The sequence below is a fragment of the Amborella trichopoda genome, chromosome 10 (genome assembly GCF_054954075.1).
Source record: "Amborella trichopoda isolate Santa Cruz 75 chromosome 10, AtrichopodaSantaCruz75HAP2 v2.0, whole genome shotgun sequence".
In the NCBI taxonomy this organism is placed as follows: Eukaryota; Viridiplantae; Streptophyta; class Magnoliopsida; order Amborellales; family Amborellaceae; genus Amborella; species Amborella trichopoda.
In genome coordinates, this window is record NC_142345.1 from 30598649 (window position 1) to 30608102 (window position 9454).

A 9454-nucleotide genomic window follows, 5' to 3' on the forward strand; every position below is an offset into this window, starting at 1 on the left:
GGCCGGGCCGAACCTGAACCCAAAAATAACAAAAAGTATATATTTAAATACTAGGTCAAATATTATAACTAAAATATATAGTTATGTTTATTTAAATATTATTAAAATATTATATATTTAGATATTATTTGAATCATAGTACTATTCAGATTTGGTACGGGTCGGGTCCACATAGACTTGGACTCGGACCCGTATATTGTTTGGGTCCAATATTTGGACCCGGACCTGATCCGCCAGATCCAATTTTTGGACCCATACCGTCGGGTCCAGGTCTATTGCCACCCCTGTCGACAATCTTTAATGGATAAGAAGGGCTCCTTGTCATCTCTCTCTCTCTCAAAAGTCTCAACACACCCTCCACCCTCTCCCACTCCTATAAATAGGGGTGACTCTTGGTGATCTTCACATCCTACTCTTTTATCAAGTGCTGCTTGCTCATTGAAAATGGCTTCTAAGACTCTTTTCATCCTAGGCATACTCTTGATATCCGCCCTCCTCATCTCTTCTGAAGTTTGTGCTAAGGAGGTCAATGAAAATAAGCCAGACAAGAAAGAAGTTGATGCTGGTCTTAGTTGTGTATATGTATTGTTTTTCAATAACTATTGCATATTTAGTTAGATATGGAAATTCATTAGATGATGAATGTGAAGGTTTCACATCCTCCACTCAAAGTCCACAAAATGTGAAAGTCTTTGTTTGGAAGAACTACGCCTTCCAGCTGTCCGCCGTGTTATCAGAAGGCTGGGCGATGTGAAGTTTCCTACAAAAGATTCACAATGCTTATTTGTATAGGTAAATACATGGACTCACTATGAATGCTCTATAAGAACTCCAGAAATAATTGTTAAATTTCTTTTAAAATTTTGCCATTTTTTTTCAGACCACATGAAGATTTGTGCATGCCGTAGCGGCCTTAATATTATTCTTTGTATCGTTCCAAGTTCATCAGATGTCTCGGATTGCATCACTAAATCAAATATTAGCAAATAAATGAGGGATAAATATAAATTATGTTATTAAAAACACGCTCTAATTGTTCACGATGAAGATTTTTCTGGAACTCCAAAAATCTTATTCTCGTTTTTTTCTCACTAAAAAATGACCAGTCGCGCTTGTTTCGCTGTGGCAGAGGAAGTTGTAGATAAGGAAGCTGCACAAACAGAGCACTACGGCAGTGGATACAGCCCTGGCTATGGTGGGCACGGTGGTGGATATGGCGGGCGTGGTGGTGGATACGGCGGCGGGCATGGTGGTGGATACGGCGGCGGGCATGGTGGTGGATGTCGCCACAGATGCTGTGGCCATAGGGGGTGCTATTGTTGCTCCCAAACTGAATTTGACGCCCTCGCCAAAGCAGAGGTGAACACTGAGGCCAAGCCCCATAACTAGACTTTCAGTCTAATGTGGCCTGTGTGTTTGGTTACAAGTCATGTACTTATTATCCAGTATCTGCAGTAAATAAAGGGAACTTTGAGCTTGCCCTTCCTTAAGGTTAGCTATGCACAACCTTGTGCAATGTGGATTTTATATGTAGCCCTTTTGTGAATGGTTTATAAGTACCTTCCTTGTGTCATTGATGATATGAGTATGATGTTCCCTTTGATTTCTATCTTTTTTCTTTTTTTTTTTTTATGTTATGGCCTATTCATTTTCTGGTTGGAAAGTATTGCTTTAGTCTTTATAAGTAGATAAAAGTATTATTTAGTCTGGTTAAATACTTGTATTTGGTCTCATATTTTGGGCAAAGTTGATGGAGAATGTAGCAAGTAGAAACTAGCTAATGGCTTCAATTTAAGAAATGGTACCATTTCAAACTGGAAACCTTTTGTTCATTTGTATCTAATTTATGCTATAATAAAAAAATTGGATTTTCAATTATCTTAACAAATGTCATATTGATAGAGTGATATAAGTAGGGATCTTAAAAATTTCCTAAACTATAAAATGCTCCACTTATAGGTGGAAATTATAAATAAGGTCGATCAACCTACATTTTTTCTATATTTTCAAAATTTCCTCTGGGTCCAAGAACATCCTCGGACCGACTTTTAATATATTTTTTTAGTGTTTCTATTAGTTGGGCACTATCCTAAAGCTTGGAGCAATACCCTACTAACAAAAAAAATAAAAAAAATAAAAAAAAAACAAGAAAACAAACAACAAATTTGGACCTAGGATTCAATCCTCAGACCGAAAGGCAATTTTGAAAAAAATAAATAGAGCCATGATGACCGACCTTCTTAGTTCTTTCTACTTTAAATTGTAAATATTCTTTGTTTTAAAATCATTAATGAAAATTAAAATTAGATATTTGAATTTTAGGAAAGACATGAGTTTGGAGTCTCACTTTGTCTTTAGTTTTGAGAAAGAGAACCTAGGAAATTGTTCGAGATAAACATTTATGTATGGGTGTGGTTTCCATAAGGTTGCAACCTTAAACAATCCAATTAAGGTGCACCTCCAAATTTTATTATGGCATATAATTTTGATATAATTTTTTTTTTAAATTATCTCAAAATCTATTTTCATAACTAATTGTAAAATTTTAAACTCCAAAAATGGTTAAAATCAAGTAGATCAATAAACATGAGGAAATCTTGAAAATGGACAGTCTAGATAAATTGTTGTAAGATGCACTATTTTTAGGATTCAAAATTCTTTTTATTTTTTATAGTCATATATCTCCATGTCGAGATGATCAATTAGAGTGTTTTTAAACATTAAAACAACATTTTCTGATAGATTTTTGAGGTGCATCAGTAGTTCTACATTTTAAGGTCGCAACCTTATATAAACTTTTTCCTTTATGTATTTAATATGCTTAGATATAGAGATTGAGAAGAGAATACGCAGGGAGAGATGATCAATGACTCCGTAAGAGCTAGTTTGAATGTCAGATTTAAAGGACCTGCACATTGAAAAAGTTGTAAGTTTGATTGAAAAATCATGGTATTTTATTTTATTATGTACTAGATTTTTTGGATGTCAAAGTTATTTTATTTTATTATGAACTAGATTTTTTGGATGTCTTTTAAGTTATTTTATTTTATTATGTACTAGATGTTTTGGATGTCTTTTAAAGTATTAGAAATTTGAGTTGTTCCTCAAGTGAAATAACCTTTTTTTTTTTCGTTTAATATAATTTTAATAAACTTATGAACCCTATGTTATTTATTTGGGAAAGGCTTCTATGCTTCCTTTATAGCATAGAAGTTCTATCCTTCCCCGACCATCCAGCCATCCAATTTTGATCAAGAGCGCCACTCACCGTTTGATCTTAAATCCAACGTCTCAAAGCATTTTTTTTAAATTTTTTTTAATACAAATTTGATGAACATGAAATTTGGTACATGCCATTTTCTCATTGGGGCGCAGCTTTAAAAAAAATTAAAAATAACTTTTTCATAAAATATAATGACTAAAATATCCCTTGAATCTTTCAGGGGAATTTTGATCATTTTATTTTATTGAAAATATTATTTTTATATTTTTCGCTAGTGCGAGTTTAATAGAAGAATGGATGTCCAAAATTTGGTGTCAAAATAGTTTATAGAAAAAAATTAAAACTAAAATAGTGTAGAGACGTGACATAGTGATTGGGGCAATCTTAACCATCCAGTCAGCATGGACAGTTGGATATGGGGAAGGACAGAAATTCTATGTTGTAGGAGAAGTATAGAAAACTTGCCCTAATTATTTTTCATGTATAATTATAGTGGTGGAGTTCTACTACCTCGAGAAATTTAACATTCCGCGTAATAGCGCCATTCCCCAAGAAATTTACTGCAACAAAAATTTCCTCCTATCAGAGGAAATTACTTTAGTACAAGATCCAGTCATAATGAACTTATTGATGTCTTGGATCCTATTGGAATATATATATATATATATATATATATAGATTTCTATTTTTACTATGTGTGTGTGAGAGAAAGAGATTATATAGAATTTTTTTAAAAAAATGGAATTTAAAAAAAAAAAATGACCGCACTTCTTTGTAACCCTTCTCTATAACATTAAAATAAAGAAAACACATTGTAATGTTCCACAATAGGCTTTGGTTTTGTGGCTTGAACATTCAGGAATAATGAAAGCAGCCTCAAACTATTTCTATATTTTGGTTTGGGAGGTCTACCCCTATCTGCTTCATTGTTTTCATAGGGCATATATTAAAGGATGTCACATTGTCAATGAGCACCCTCCCTATCTCATATACTTCCATGAAAACGGTGATATACAGTGGTTGGACAAGAAAGCGGTTAAAGCTAGTTGGGATGTCGTCGTTCGTGAGCACAATTGGCATTGGTGTTGTCAACTAGTTGATCAACCCACTTAGCTCTTCTGGTTGGATGTGCGTCTTGGCGAGGACCTTCTCGATCTAGGTCCTATGTGTTGGTGAGTTGGCGAGCAACTCCAAGATGGAGATATGAGCTTGGATCTTGCCAAGATGAGCTAGCAAATCATAAGTGCTCGAGTTTACTCCTGACTCCTTTTGGGGTTCTTGATTTATGGTAATCGCTAGTTGCTTGGGCTCGTAGGTTATCCCTATTCTTTCTTTGAGGGTATCAGCCATCAAACGGATGGGCTTGAATACTCGGCCTCTTCGAGTCAAGTTGTCTACTTCACCTGGTTGAAGCTCGATAGGGTCAGCCTTTGCGAGAGTGATGGGGTACTTTGGAGTGTTGGCCCCTCGAATGGAGGATGATCCCTTCTCATTAATCTAGACCACATCGATTTCTAACATATCGTCTTCATCATATTGGTCTCACTTAGGTGTATTGTCGAGGCTTTGAGGCGAAGGGTTACTTTTAGAAGATCCAATTGGTCCTCTTGGGGTTCTTGAAGGTGGTGACCACAAGGGAGTATGAATTGAGTCGGGACTTTTTTTTTGTCTCCATTCTCGATCATGTGAATGACAACATTCCCTTTTGGGTTGTCCTGAGTTTTTTTCTTTCCGGCTATTGTGGCCGTATTTTTCAAAAGAGGGTTTGTGAACATACCCATGTTTTGATTAGGCTCTTCAACAGGCTAATTTTTCAGTAGGACATGATGTCCCCCGCTATCGATCAACACTTGAATAACCCGTTTCAAATGATAGCAATTTTAGTTGTCATGTGCATGATTTCATTGCCATTTGCACCACTTTCTCTTGTCCGTGACTTGGAATGGTGCTGGTAGGTAAACCATGTCTTTAGATAGGAGCAATTCTAGTACTTTTTCTAATGGGTCTTTGAGAGGAGTGAAATTACCCACTCTCATTTGGTTGTTATTTTGAGTGTTGACTCTAGGCTGACCCTTTTGGTTTTGATTCTGATTCCTTCGTTGAATGAAAAAACCTCGAGCCGGCCTGTTAATGGCAATTTCATTAACCTGGCCGGAAGGATTCCCCTTGTTGTTGTTATTGTTGTTTTTATTTATCTTGTTTTGAGGAGTGGTTATAGGTTTGTTCCCAAGTCTAGTGTTGAGAGGTGTTCCTCTGACCCTTTCGTGATGTGCCACCCGCTCAGTCAAGGAGTCGAAAGAGTAAGGGATAAGACCTTGGCTGAAGAATGTCCTATATTCAGAAGTGGCCTTTTCTAAGGCCATGGAGATCTTGGTCAGGTTTGTGAGTGGACATTCAATGGCCCGTATCACCACCTTGTGGAATCAATTGATGAAGTTTTCAAAGGATTCTCCTGGATTTTGTTTTGTTGCACTGAGTTCACCCAATGAGAGAGGCCTTGGTGTCAATCCACGAAAATGAGAAACAAATAAATTGAACATTTCATCTGGAGTGATGTACGGTTGATTACACATCATTCTTCGATGCCAGTTCAAAGCTTGGCCTGAAAACGTTTTCAAAAATATGGCCTTCAATTGATTTGGCCTATCTCACAAAGCTCGATCGAAGAGAAGGTAGGCGTTAACGTGGGTATCTGAATCTCTCTTCCCGTCGAACTTCTTTCGAATTTCTAGGATGACGAATCCGAAGGGAAGGTCCTCCATGCCTCCTAAGGTCACATGAACCCGGGCCTTTTGGGGTAAAACATCGTGAATGCCCAGTCTCATAAGCATGTCTTACATTGCTTTCATGATTCCTTTGTATTAGGCATTCAGTATGATGGTAGGTCCACTGACTGGTGGGTTGCCAAGTGTAGACTAATGAGTCAAGTCTTGGGATATGTGTTGGACATATGGACCTGAGGTAAATGAGCCACAGTCATCGGGGTGATTTGGTATACGTGGGCTTGAGGGATGTATTGTGCCATAGGTGTCGCAAACGGCTAAGGGAATTGTACGGTATGTTGGACCAGATGGATTGCAAGGACCGATTGAAGAATTGGTTGACTTGGTTGTCCTATAGCAATAAGTTGGTTTGGGACCGACACATGTGTTGGGGCTTGAATAATCTAGCCTCGGTCAACTAAACTTTGGAGGGCAGCTTAGATACCTACATCACCTAGGGGTCAGTTCAGGTCGATAACTTTTTTTCGTACAATGTTCAAGTTATCATGAGTTGTACTATGGTGGCTTGAGGCTAGGTTAGATCCCCTAGAACTAAGTGGGTCCTGGTTATTAGGGTTTTGAGGTTGTCGTGGCTCAAAAATTTCTTGATTTGAGTTAGGGAATGAGCATTTGACACTACATGAACCTTCTCCTTCACTCTATTCTTACTTTGGGTGCTTAAGAGCCGTTGAAGGACGACCCCAGGTCGAACCCCTTGATCATTCAAAGTTTTTTGGGTTGAGCTAGCTTAAAAGCAACATATATTTCAGGATCTAGAACTGATCCATTAGACTCTTCCTCTAATTGAAGACATGGGCACCAAAAAATGGACAAACCCGGGTTTTGGCCATAATCCCAAGGGATTGTGGCATACTGGTCCTTAGGTTTGGGAACGTTAGGTTTGGAGTCGGTAGTGAAGCAATCATCATAGTCGCCTTGGGTGGCCGACATGACGACTTCTCCTTATTTGAACTTAGTCTCAGAACATGATCTAGACTCGATGGACTAGGACCTGATCTAGACTTGGGCCTTGCTAGATTTGATAGCCTAGGTTGGGGCCTTGTGCTAAGGTGAGCCGAGTCTAGTTCCAGCCGCAAACCCTAAACTAAGACCAAGGCTAAGGCTGGACCAGATGGACCTTGCTAGACTAGATAGGCTTTGGTTTAAACCCTGAGCTAAGACGAACATAGTCTAGTTCTAGAGGCAACTCTATACATTGATCTAGGCTAGGATCTAGATTGAGATCTAGACTAGATGGGTACGAGTCTTGGTTCGGACCAAGAGGGGGCTTAGGTTCGGACCTGGGCGTGAACCTGGTTTGCACCTAAGCTAGGCTGAGCACAAGCCTGGGCTTTGACCTAGAAGGATTGGATATCAAAACGCGTGTTAACCCCGACTAGATCAAGGTTGCGTTTGGCACAAGCCCTTGGCTCAGACCATAAGGGGGACTAGGTTCGAACCTAGGTGTAAACCTGGTTCAGACTTGGGCTAGGCTGAGCACAAGCTTGGACCTGGACCCAGAAGGTTTCAAATTTAGACTGAATGTAGACCTGGACTAAGGTTTAGGTGAGATTTGGCGTGAGCCTTGGCTCAGACTAGAAAGGGGCCTAGGTTCAGACTTGGGTATAACCTTGGTTCGGACATGGGCTAGACCGGGTACAAGCCTAGACTTAGACTCAGAAGGTTTCAACTCCGACCAAAAGTGGATCCGGGCTGAGATCTAAGACTAATCAATTGTAATAAGCAAACAAAACACTCGAATTTTTTCCCTAAATTGTGGATAGGCTAGGTTTGAGTAGGTCCCTAACTATAGAAATGTGGCTAGGTTTTTAAAATTACTATCGGAGAATGAGGAGGAGGACAAAAGTGCGGGACTTGTGCATGAAAGCAAAGACCGGACTTTTTGTACTTCCCCATAAAATGGTTTTTCCTGAAAATTCTCTGATGAAAACTGTTTTGAAAAGAGATTTTAGCAAAAGATAACGAATATGATTCAAATTGGTGCGAAATATTTTTTTGAGGATTTTTTTTCTTCGTGCACGGGTCTAGCTCAAAATGCCAGGTGCCAAACTCTATAGTGCAAATCCAAATGATCTGAAGATGAGATTCGACCAGTTCTGAAAAATAAACTTATTTTTTTAAAAGTGATAGAGATTAGGACAATGGTCCCCTATCCAAAATCCAAAGCTTCTCTCTAGGACACTTCTCTCACTCATCAATTAAATTCTCTCTCTCTCTCTCTCTCTCTCTCTCTCTCTCTCTCTCTCTCTCTCTCTCTCTCTCAATGGAATGTATTTTACTTTCAATTGATATTTTATCCCAAAAAAAAATCTAAAAAATTCATAAAAAATAAGTAACTTTTAGGTCTCAACCCTAAGATTTCAAATCTTGCTTAGAACTTCTACAACTAATTACACACATATCTAGAACTTCCTAAGCTTCGAGCATATTATCAAACACACATACTTAGAACTTCTTTAATATTACTGCAGGTTGTTAAATACAGAAACCTAGAGCTTCTTTGCATTCCAGCAGGTTATCGAACATTGAAACTCAAAACTTCTTACCGTAACTTCTTTCTTCCTGACAAAAAAGAACTTCCAAGTTTTAGGGAACATTTACCTTCTAGTTATCAAACAGACCCTTAAAGAGAGAAAGTCACTCGATTACTTTCAAGGTGCTCTCTTTGGTATCGGTATAGCGATAGAAATATGAGGTTGATCGACAGTATTGCTCAGTGGGAAGAGCAAGCTTATAAGGGAAAATATGTGAGGTTGGTACTTATTTTTAGAGAAAAGTATTATCTGTTGCAACACAAACTTGTAATTTTCATTGTGAAGGTAGATTTCTATTTGTTAAAGCCGTAAACGTAATCCTACAGGACAAACCACACAAATTGCATGTCCTTATAGTGTGCTTTTTGTTTTTGTTTTATTTTTTGCACTCGATTTATATTTATATTCGCATATTTTCCATTTACACAACTATGTACCTGCTCTTAGGTGGGAGCCCAATATTTGGGATTCCAAATTCCATAAGCGAGGGATTCCCGGGGACCCTACACAAGCCAACTTCCATTCATGACTATGCACGTGTGCATGTTGAGTGAGCGAGGGACAAAGTCAAATGGGAATTAGTTCCTTGTCAAGTTAGGAAAAAAGGAACCTCAAAAACACAGGAAAAGGTTGGTCGAACACCAGAATACCTTCATTTGATCATCTCGAATTCAATATGCAAGGAAAAAAAAAGGAAAAAAACAATTTCAAATCCTAAAAATAATTTATCTTGTAAGACAGAATCTAAATTGTCCATTTTAATAATTCTTTGGTTATCTATAAATACGCTCAACCCATATTATTTTTAGAATTTATCACAATTAGAAATAAAAATAGAATGAAAATTTACGAACAGACTAGGTTTTAGTGCCGTTATAATGAAATGGCCCGAAAATGACTCGTTATTATCTGGA

The 9454-nt window shown here is 37.9% G+C and overlaps 1 long non-coding RNA gene across 1 annotated transcript; it reads left to right on the top strand.

Annotated features, from left to right (window-relative positions):
- Positions 1 to 430: 430 nt before the first annotated feature.
- On the top strand, positions 431 to 4255 carry LOC148780134 (uncharacterized). Its single transcript, XR_016042580.1, has 3 exons — positions 431 to 792; positions 1130 to 2926; positions 4241 to 4255. It is a non-coding gene; the product is annotated as an uncharacterized LOC148780134 (long non-coding RNA).
- The last annotated feature ends 5199 nt before the right edge of the window (positions 4256 to 9454 follow it).